This window comes from Haliotis rubra, unplaced genomic scaffold (assembly GCF_003918875.1).
Source record: "Haliotis rubra isolate DU_JTF1 unplaced genomic scaffold, ASM391887v1 Scf974, whole genome shotgun sequence".
In the NCBI taxonomy this organism is placed as follows: domain Eukaryota; kingdom Metazoa; phylum Mollusca; class Gastropoda; order Lepetellida; family Haliotidae; genus Haliotis; species Haliotis rubra.
The window spans coordinates 20321-32365 of NW_025767717.1; positions in this window are offsets into that span (position 1 = coordinate 20321).

Genomic DNA, 12045 nt, shown 5'->3' on the forward strand with positions numbered 1-12045 from the left:
AAATTCTATACTACTTATTCATGTTTAGATGTCTGCAGAAATTGTGTCCATCTCAGCACACTTTACATAAATTCAATAAAGTGAGGAGGATGACTTTAAAAATAAATAGCCTGGGCGGATTTGATATGGCACTTGACTTGTTGACACTCATTTCTGAGTAATGTTTTATTACTATTTTAGACTCCATCCAATACCCAACTCAAAATGTAAAGAAACAACCTACAAAACAAGTTATTGTACTGTTTCAAAGCAGTCCTAAATATCTAGAAAAACTCCTTCATGCTAAAATACAATTATTACGGACGATTGTCACTTTCATGAATAGATTCTTTCTATCTCATTTTATTTTATGTTTATGTATCGCTATGATCATGCATTCGAATTTAACACATATTTATGAATGATAAATATACTAAATCAATCTGTTCTCATTCAAGAGTGGATATGGCATTTTACCAACATTCATCTTCTAATTAGTGAGACGATAATGGACGTAATTAACATTAATTGAATCCCTACGCTCATCCCCAGTTTGTTTGCCCTTATATATCTGGTGTCTAATACCTTTACCCGACTGCATATTCTTTGAATTCAAGTTGACCTTATCCAATATCAGGTAAACATGTATGTCCACGTTCATCCATCTAACCCTCGTTTGTTGAAATATGGATAGTGTCATAAATGTACGTGCCTACATCACACAAATGCATTTCTAATTTGTTAAAAAAGGCAATAGGAGGTACATTCTGATAAATGTTGTCTCAAAATAGTTTAGGCATAGCGTGTATGATGTTTGATAAAATAAATATGATGATTGTATTTTGCCTCTTTCTTATATTTATGTGTTGATAGATAATGCACATTAATGATATTTGTACATATGGAGTCTTTCCATACGTTCAAAATCAGTGAAGTAGCGGATGTCTGTGATGACGCAATGCACATTGCGAGCACCTGCTGCCACTGTTGAATTTTATTGTTACACGCATGAAATTTTCATCACTATTGTTTACGCCTAATGGAAACTGTTCAAAGGATCATGAAGGGCAGTTATTCTCTGGCGTTGATGTCATGTAATAATGCCATAAAAGAATAATTTAAAAATGAAAAAAAGATGTCATGTATATTTAGAAGAGCTGGGTGTAATGAGATAACGTAGACATGATGTTAAACATGTCATGTTTGAGAACCACCGACCTTCCGCTCAATGTAAAGACGCTCTATCTACTACATCACAGATAAGAAAGTGTTAACCTGGTTTAATATGTATGTACACCGACACCACAATTCCTTGACGATGTTCTCAATCTCCAGTTTCGTTTCACTTTCCATTCGTGGCTATGTGATGTTTGGTCAGTACTTCAAATAGAGTATGGGTGTAACATCACGGAAGTATTACAATAAATGGATGAACAAGTAACATATGTTATATTTGGGATTACACTTTCTTAGTACAGTACAGATTCTAGTACTTTTGTTGGGTTGAGTCCCATCCGTTGAATCCACACCGTCAGAGTCAGGCACCTTATCGCCAAATCAACCCAACAAAAGTACTAGAATCTGTACTTTACTAAGAAAGTCTAATCCCAAATAAACATTGTTACATTTGAGTGAGTGAGTGAGTGAGTTTAGTTTTACGCCGAACTCAGCAATATTCAAGTTATATGGCGACGGTCTGTAAATAATCGAGTCTGGACCAGACGATCCAGTGATCAACATCATGAGCATCGATCTTCGCGGTGAAAACTGGGATACAATGTCATGTGTCAACCAAGTCAGCGTGTCTGACCACCCGATCCCGTTAGTCACCTCTTACGACAAGCATGGGTTACTGAAGATCATTTCTAATTAACCGTATCTATATATCGTAATCCTTCCTTGCTGCTCGAACCTCTAAATGCCTCTCAAAGAAGTTGGTGTGTGACATGTACTTCACTGAGCAGATTAAAGTCACTGAAATCATATATAAATATTAACACAAAACACTATAATTAGAATACAAATGGTTGTCTGGGAGACAAATCTTTGCTTTATAGAACTAAAGGGCTAAATATTTGTTGAAAATTCAAATAGGGGCTCGTCCGTAATGATGAACTCAACCTTTTATATCCGGTTGGTGCTTTGATGTCTAAGGTGACCTCTTGTGCGGTATGGAGCGTGTAATTGATAAATTTCATTCATTTGTTCACATTTTCAAATTCCCACCCATGCTCCTCAGGGCAGTTAACTCACTTTCATCCTTACATTAAATGACGTTTTGAACACTACATTCAGATTTTTTTCTTTAATCCACTGCTAGCTGCATTTCTTTATCTCTTACTTTCACAAAGGTACATACGATGTTCATTAGCAACCACTACTGGACCTCTATTCTTCAATATCAACACAGACAGTTTATTTCAGTACCTCAGACTCAAGGCTCCTGGTACGAATGCAGATAACAAATTAACATTTGCCACGTGATTCAGATATTGAAATTCGATTACTTTTTTACTATAAGACAAAATATTATGGTAGTCAACTTCTTTTTTATTGTATACACAACGTTTCTGGGCTTTTCTTTTTCCCTTCGTCAGGTAATTGTTTACACATTTCTAAATACAAACACATTTTAAAAATATATACAGGAACAGCATGTATCAGATCTCGAGTATCAGAGTTTAAAAGATTTAGCATTATCTGGCGGTGTTTGAATCTATCCTGCACCATAGGGAGATATTTATACCTTAAATTAGAATATGTTTCACACATTAATAATACATGATATTCGCCCTCTCCTTCTAATAAATGGAGAGTTTGTACAAATAGCGTCCATGATATCACTATTTTTGGACCTGCGACATACATTTACATTAAAATTATGCAGAGAAATTCTGAATTCTTATGGAGTAAACGCGTTACATATCATTCCGTTTGAAACAATGGTTTCACCTTACTATAATTACTGAGGTAGAGCTATGAACAAATATCACAGTGTCATTGTTGACAAATATATCCTTCAAAGTTTGTTTAAATGAAAATAGAAATAATTGTGAACCCCCCACATCTTGAGATACCCATACATATGAAAAGCCGGTTACAAATACTAAATTCCTAACACCTGAAACCCAAATATTCTTGCCTTTATCATCAAGTGTCTTCAGAATTATATAACACTGATGTAGATATCTATCTGGAGACATTCTTAGTAACTTAATCCAATATTTAATTACCCTTAATTGGCTGTCTACAAAAATGGGACCAGTTTCACCAAGGATTGCCTTATTAGAAGCAAACTTACCAACACCTTAAAAATGTTTAAAATATGAAGTATGGACCTTTTCAATCACAAGATAATACTTAGCACCCCATATTTCAGAGTCATTTAGGATAACAGGCACAATATTTTCTTCAAAAATGGAACTCGCTGTGAGGAAGGATACAAATCTGTTTATTCTTGAATAAATTATAAAGGGGCATAATGCATGTGTTTGCCTGGGTAGCGAATTACTTACATGCTGCAGACCACGTCAGTATAGAAGAAACATAACACCTAAATATTTGTAATTAGAGATTACATTTAAGGAAAATGAACCAAGAAACCATTTTAATTTTTTGCAAAAACCCCATTATTTCTAAAAACCATAACTTTGGTTTTGCTAAGATTTACTGCTACTCCCCATTTGGTACAATAGGATTGTATCCTATCTACACGCATAAGAGTTAACATTTAATTAATTAACCTATACATGTATACATGTACTGGCAATTTGTGACTTACCTCATACGTTTTACATGTGTTCTTGAAATTGTTATATGTCGCATGCCTTAATCTAAATATAGAACGCTAGTGCAAAGGAATACCCGTTTTTTAAAATTTCATGTTAAACATATTCCGTTTGGTTTTAGGGAACATTGCGAAATTTGTTTGAAACATTGTTTGATTAGTTTAGTAAAAAGGGAAAAAGACATTTAGATATAATTGCAAGATAGATATTGCATTCTTTATACTTTTTGCCTTCATTTAAAGTCAGCATCAAATCCTGGCGATGTAATGATAATACTCAATTGGTTTTATTAATTTTAATTTCACGAGACTCGAAATCATTCTTAATGTACTTCGAGTTTGTGAGTGATTTAGGAGTTAAGCTTCCGCTTGTCAGCAAACATGATGACATGACATCTTGGTTTGGGGGAGGAGCCTGAAGAGACTTTGATAAACTTAGACAAACCCTGAAACATTGATTTGGCGAACAGGATTTCTGGCACAAATAAGAAACGATTCTCTACAGAACGAATTGTGGCGTACATTAGACGGCCACTCATGGCCAGCAAGCTTGTACTTGCCATTACAAAGATGTACGACTAACAAGCTTAGGAGCCATCGAATATGAATATTACATTTAAATAATTGTCTTAGGCAGATCACATTACGATTTTACAAAGCGACTGGCATGTTCAAAGAACTTTAAACGTTGGGCGAGCGCTACTCAGAACGGCATTGTACGAGGAAGAAAATATAAACGTTGAGCTAGCCCAAGTCATCAGGTCATCATATAAGGAAGAAACCATGTAAGAGTGGTCGGCGAAGATAGAAGCAGAACGGAAAATGTCTATAATACGAAGAACGTTTACGTATGTTACTGAACTTGTGATAGTCACAATATGACTGATAAGCTGCCGATGTGAAATTAATTTTACACACATATCCATTATACCGAGGGAGGACGCGCGTTGCTAAATCGTCTCATACGTCACGGTTCTTTGCACAGGGTTGCAACGTTTAGACTGACCAGGATCCCTTGATTCTGGGTTCGAATCTCAGGTTGATCCTGATAATGATTCCCGGTTTGTCAGCACCGTGCCAGTGCCAGAAGGCTTCACAACAAATGGTCTCCTTGGGGTTCCCTTCAACAAGAAGCTGAAACACTCTTATACAAATAGGGTTCATAATACAAACGTTTAAGCAAGGCATGATGACACAGAACTCGTCTTTTTTGACACAATTAACGTGTATTCTATTCAATTACAACCCTGACTGAAGTTACCCTTAGACCCCATTTCAGAATCACGTTATTCCTTTCAATGAATGTTAAGTTGTCACCACAGAATCTAGATCAGTTGGCTCGTACCGGTCCCACCGCTCCATTGTGACACCCTTGTCCTTCTTTATTGTGTTACATTATTCTGATTCCTCTCCACATTTATATTGTTCTTATTCAAATTATTTGAAGCACTTATATTTAAATGTTTATTTCAATTCTCTCTACCGTGTGCCGACTCCAATATTTCTGACGACAATGGAATGTACAACACATTTGCAGATGGCCTTGTGTATTGCATGTGGAATTTGATTTCTTTCACGACAAAAAAACAGTCACCATAGACAGTGCCACTTCAATATACAACTTGTCTGAAAATTGCCTAAGTGTTTGAGATTCAATAGCAATTTCGAATTCACTGGGACATAGTATTGATTGTCTCCATTATCAAGTGGTGCAAAACAGGAATTCTCAATTTTAACTTGTACCATTAGTTTCCATATCATTTTTAAAGGTGAACACATTCCTCATGGATAAAAGAGAATGAATGGCAAGTACGTTTGCTATACGGGAAACTTGTTTACAAACGTGAATAATTAAATATTTTGACGGAACTGTTCTTGGATCTTCGCTGAGATTGCAAAGGGGTCTTCCTGAACCAATAAAACCTTTCTCTATTCTAAATAGTTGTCCAGAACTTAGATGAACCATTGCTTAAATATAATGCAATACCGTCCTGCTCTACAGCATATCTGATGCCCCAACCGAGTTTAAGCCTTCATTACAGGCACAGGGGTTCGAGTGGCGAAAACCCATTGTATTATATACAATTCTGTGGGGAATGAACATTGAAACTTGTGACCACTGACCACAGACTGGGGCCAAGGTTCAAGTGAGAAATATTTCACTCACTCACTCACTCACTCACTCACTCACTCACTCACTCACTCACTCACTCACTCACTCATGAATGAATGAATGAATGAATAAATGACCATCATATATCTGTGTGCTCAGTAACCGGTATTTCACCTCCAGAAAAGAGAGACAGCATTTCATCTTCTGGGAGTAATTCTATTTGTACAGATACATTGACGTGAAAAAGATCTAAAAGTTTTGAAAAGAACTGATTCCTGTTGTACACATAGTGTTCACAATGTAGAATTATATGGCAGTCATAGTCATAACAGTGTCTTTCACAGAGTTCACATATTGCCAAAAGTGGCGTAAAACCTTATTCACTCACTCACTCTGGCTCATGATGTATAATAACAACCATGAGTCTTTATCCAACGCTTTACATAGCGTTTGCAAGGATGTACACTGTTAATAGTTTACATGAACCGTCTTAAACAACGCAGCAACTTGATGAAAAGGACAAAGAACAGTTTCTTGTCCGATAAAGCACAAATTTCATAAGCATGCGTTTATTACTAACTATCAAAAGCTGAGCATTTTCATTCCTGCCACTCGTCACAAGGACATGCAAAGGCAAGTCAATTGTTCACCTGAAAAGTCAATCTTGGGGATATAAAAAAAACTATCGCTGTACGCCGTGCAATATTCCATCATCGCCAGCCTTTGTTTACAAACAACATGATGCAGCTGAAATACTGCTGAAACAAATATCTGCTCATGATTATACAATTATACAATTGAGATTTCTTATGAATGTGGAAAGGGTTTTGTCGCTTCTATTTGATGTCTTATTTCCACAACTGTTGATATATTATCGAACTTGACTTCAAAGAGCGTCTTATCATGTCAAATTATTCGAAAATGTTGTTTGATCATGGTTACAACGTTCAATACCTCAGCAGAGCATTAAAAATGTCTTATTGTAAATGAAGGGGACATGTCCAGAATCGACGTCTCAGCGATAAACATTATGTTCGGTGTCATTCCCTGTTTTAACTTCTGATAAACAACTGACTTGCCTTTGCATGTCCTACCCCACCTATGCTATTTAAAATCGTGTCGCAAGACATAACCGGATACACACTCGACTACATCTAGCGTGCATGTCAATGGTTAATGTACGAGTCGTTATGCTGGGTTTATTATGTAAAATATGGTTCTGTGTGTCACGTGGTATGAAGGACTCGCTTTGATCACGAGATCACATATGATGAGCATTTGTTTTCATGTGGTGATGTGCAAGTTCCACAGTTCCACATGCACATACATGTATTGTATTATTAAAAAATGAATGTGCATATATAGAAAACCGTTAAATAGTCGTGGAATGCTGTGGTCTTCGTGACCATACAGGTCTAGCAACAATTCTACATTGCAGGTACTGAGATGAAACTCAATTGAAATATGAATATGATGATTTCTCTTTTCTGTTGATAAATGTTTGTTGTATACACCACACGCCATTCTTTTTCTTTCATGTATTGTTTTTGGCGCGTATGCACCATAAACTCCTGGTAAATAATAATTAGAATCATCAACCAGAGACTTCATCAATTGTAAAGAACCTTCCATGTGGCAAATATCTTTGCGTCTGATTTCAGATCTGTGGCGAAGGTCTTAGTTAAGGGGCTCTGTAGTCACTGCGAAGGTAAATAAATGCACCATGTGCAAAACCAATTCTCCCAGATTGTTACACAGATTTCAGCACGGCCCCCTTGGGAGCTGCATTCGTCGCCTTACATGCGCATGCTACGTGTCGTTTGATAGCTGGATCCCGGAGCTACGCGGGGAATGTTTCTATGGAATCCGAGAAGGGACATTTTCGCCCTCACAAAAACAAGCAAAAAGTGGCCAAATTAACGAAAGCGCGACATAGAGACAATGCGACAGTTTGGCCATTTGTCGCATTGTCGCTATGTCGGCTTGTCGCGCTTTAAATCATATTTCATTATTCATTCAAAGGGTGACAGAGCGATAATTTTCAAGGTCAAAATATGTCACGTTGTCGCATTGTCGCCCTATCTGAGATGTCAAAGAGAAGCCTTAAAATGCGCGACAGTGCGACAATATCCAAAGTTATGCACCACCCATGGCCTTTTATAAAGTCCAATTGCAAATTACAGCAGCCATGGCCCTAATATAGTGGGCATGAACTTAAGGCACTCACCGCCCAAAACAAAAATTAACCCCCAATTAATATTTGTACAAGAAACAAAATTATTCCCCAAACCTGGGTTCAAACTTCCAGGCTACCATATTATTCGACAAGACAGACCTCGGCCAATAAATATACATATACATATAACACAGATACAAACATATTCAACTCTAACTACATTAACACCATTATAGATATTACAAATAAATGCATTCCCGCCTTTCGGACCAACCCCTCACAAAAAAACAGTCCCATGGTGGAGCTCCGAAATTATGAATGCCAGAAAAGCAAGAAATAAATGCCCTTAACCAATCTAAAAGAGACCGTTCAAAATTACATTTTGCTAAAAAACTCAGAAACAAATTATCAGGGCAGCAAAGATTCACCACTGGAAAAGAAACTTTTGCTCATCTGTCGGGCTAAATAACCAAAATTCTAGAAAAATGTGGGACAAACTTAAAGCCATACAGGGAAATAAAAAAAAATCATTTATCCAAATGCCCCGGACTTAGCCACAAGCAAAGACAAAGCCAATTCCGTTTCTGCCCACTTCCCGAAAATAAAAAGACCATCGCCCATACACTATACACAGATACAATACACAATGCCACTTTTAATTGACCTTAGCAAAGCTTTTGACATGGTTTGGTACAACGGTCTTATTCAAAAACTTCAAAAAGTGCCATACACGGGAGAATTCTAAATTTCATTCGCTCTTTCCTCAATAACAGACAAATAACTATCAAATCTCACAACACTGTTTCGGACCCATACTTACGTTAAACATCGTGGGCATACTCTTCAAAATCCAACATATGAGAAATTATACACCCAAACTTCACCTAAATAATCAAGAAATTCAATTTAAAAAAGAAGCAAAATTCCTAAAAGTAATTTTTTACCAACATATGGACACCCCATATTTATAACTTGGTCAACACATGTCAAAAAGATTTAAACTTAAGCGATCCGAGGGACCCTTGAGGGTATCGTGGCATTTCACTACTCTCTAGCCCCTGTAAGATCTATTCAGATATATTGAATACCCGTTTCACAAACTGGTTAGAAGCTATATAAATGATACCTTGGCTGAGGAGCAAAATGGGTTCCGAAGCAAGCGTAGTACAGTCGAACATATATACTGAACATCATTGAAAACGCACCACTTATAAACGTTCAGATTATTAAAAGCACGTGTAAGGAATTGATATTTTTTGAGTGGATAATAACAGATGGACGACTGACAAAAAACAAGAACACGGAAAAGACGCTCATTCATTGAAATGTTCCACAGTCAGAAAGGATCAAACACACTTGGGGTCAAATCGAAAAGTCAATATCGATCGAGTGTGACCGCCATTTGCATTGACACATGCAGTTCAACGTCTCCTCATTGAGTCAATAAGCGTCCGAATAGAGTTCTTGAGGATGGCATTCCACTTCTGTAGACTTTGACCAATTTCGTCCCACAAGTGCTCCATGGGGGGATACATCTGGCGACAGTGCTGGCCAATGAATAACCTGGATGTGTTGCTGGGCCAGATATTGCATGGAAAGTCTTGTGTGTGCCCGTGCGTTGTCCTGTTGAAAGGTATGGACATCTTGGTGGTGATTGAAGACAGATACGATGTGATTCTGAAGAATCTGCTCACGGTAATAAAGGGCATTAACTCTCCCTTGACAGACATGAAGGCAGTCCTGTGATTGTAATTCATTCCACCCCAGACCATGACACTCCCACCACCCAAAGGTCTGTCTGAACCACACACTCATCAGCATAACGTTCACCACGTCTACGTCAAACACGTAATCGGCCGTCAGCATTACGTAGATGAAGACGTGACTCGTCAGTGACTACCACACCATGCCATTGTTGTAACCTTTACTGAAAATGCCTGCTAGCCCATTGTATACGCTCATCACAGTGTCTGTCAGTCAGAATTGGTCCAACGTAAGGACGTCGAGCATGGGGCCCTGTAGCATGTAGACGGCGTCGCATGGAGTCAACGCTGAAGACCCCCACGTCAACCTTGAACTAGTGCAGCAGTCCTGGCAGTCGTCAGTGTTCAATCACTGATATGGACAAGGCCAATATGGCGATCCTGATGGAGCGTCGCAACACGTTGTTTCCAAGGTCATTGAAGGTCACTGGTGCTGCCTGTCTACTGATGTCGTCTATGAAGCCTAACGATGGTGGAGTGGCCAAGTCAAAGTTGTCGAACAATATCCCTGCTGCTGGTGCCAACCTGAATCATGCCTAGTGCACGTTCTCTTTCGTGAGGTGTTAACCTCGGCATCTCTGTCCTCGTTTCAAAATCGTTAGTGAAGCAATGAGAATCGGTCCTCATACACCTGCTTTTAATGTCACAGTCAGTCTGATTTCAGAATGAATTTTTTTTTTCATGGCGTGGCTGCATGTTGATGCATTTTAGAATTAAGAGTCATACTGTGGACAGGAATTTGTTTCTAAACATTTTTTCAACTGGACATGCCCTTCGACTTTATGTTCGTTATATTCATTGATCATTGTCATGCTGAAATCCATCTTGATGAAAATATGGACAATTTTAGACTGGTGCTTTTTCAATGATGTTCAGTATATATACTCTATTTTCAGTAATCAATAATAGGAAATCGGTTCAGTCTTCAACATTTGTATGCTATATTGATGTCATGAAGGTCTGTGATCGCGTTAACCGATACTGCCTGTGGTACAAACTAATGAAGCTAGGAATTAATGGTAAGTTTTATCTTGCCGTAAAACCCCTATATAATAACAGTATATCCCGTGTGTCAGTTAATGGTCGGCTTACAGATGGGTTTAATACACTGAGCGGGGTTAGACACGGGTGCATCTTATCTCCATCACTGTTTTCTGTATTTATTAACGATTTTGCTTGCGAGATAAATAGTCTAAATTGTGGTGTTGATATTGGTGGCAATCTTCTTAGTCTCTTGTTGTATGTTGATGACATTGCACTAATTGCGCCAAACGAACATTCATTACAATTAAGAGGTGGAGAATTCAAATTAATATTAACAAAACCAAGATAGTTCACTATCGTCCTCCAGTAAATTGAACATTATTTGGGTTTCAGTGTGGAAGTGAGAGCATTTACATTTGTTCGTCATATAAATATCTGTGTTTATGGTTAGAAGAACATTTAAACTATACAGCCAAAGAAATCGCCAAATCAGCGAGCAGAGCATTGGGTGTAATAATATGCAAATTTAAATCATTTGGAGGAATGCCATATGACGTTTTTAACACTTTATTCAATAATCTGGTCCAGCCAATCCTGTCATATGGCTCGGTTATTTTTGGCAGCCTAGAATTCAGTTGTATAAATGCGGTTCAAAATAAAGCATGCCGTTTCTTTTGGGGGGTTGGAAAATATACTCCAAACCTGGCTGTCCGTGGTGAGATGGGCTTGTATGCGCAACTCACTAAGCAGAAAATAGAAGTCTTCCGATTTGGGAGTAGGATAAACTCTGTCCCGGCCTCTAGACTAGTAGCACAGATACGAACTTGGTCTTATGCCTTTCGAAAGTCATGGGTTAGGACGATTAGTATCATGTTAACCTCCCTAGGATTCCCAGCTATAGACATTTATAATTTCTCGTCCAGTGAATTTCATCAATGACGCAGAATGTTGGTTACGGGATATTTGGAACGATACTGGTCAATCAAATGGAAACAAGCTGAGGACCTTCAGACTCTTTAAGAGTTCACTAAGTACGTCGACCTATGTTCGGTCGGTCTTAGACAGTCAACAACGTAGTATCTTGGCTAAGCTTCGCTGTAGTCCTCTCCCCTTATAAGTTGAGGTTGGCCGGTACTCCCGCCTCAAGACACAACTCCATCCCCGTGTATGTAGGCTGTGTGATCGCTCGTGCGTCGAGGATGAGATACATTTCTTAAAGATCACATATGCTCTAGGGGGGTAC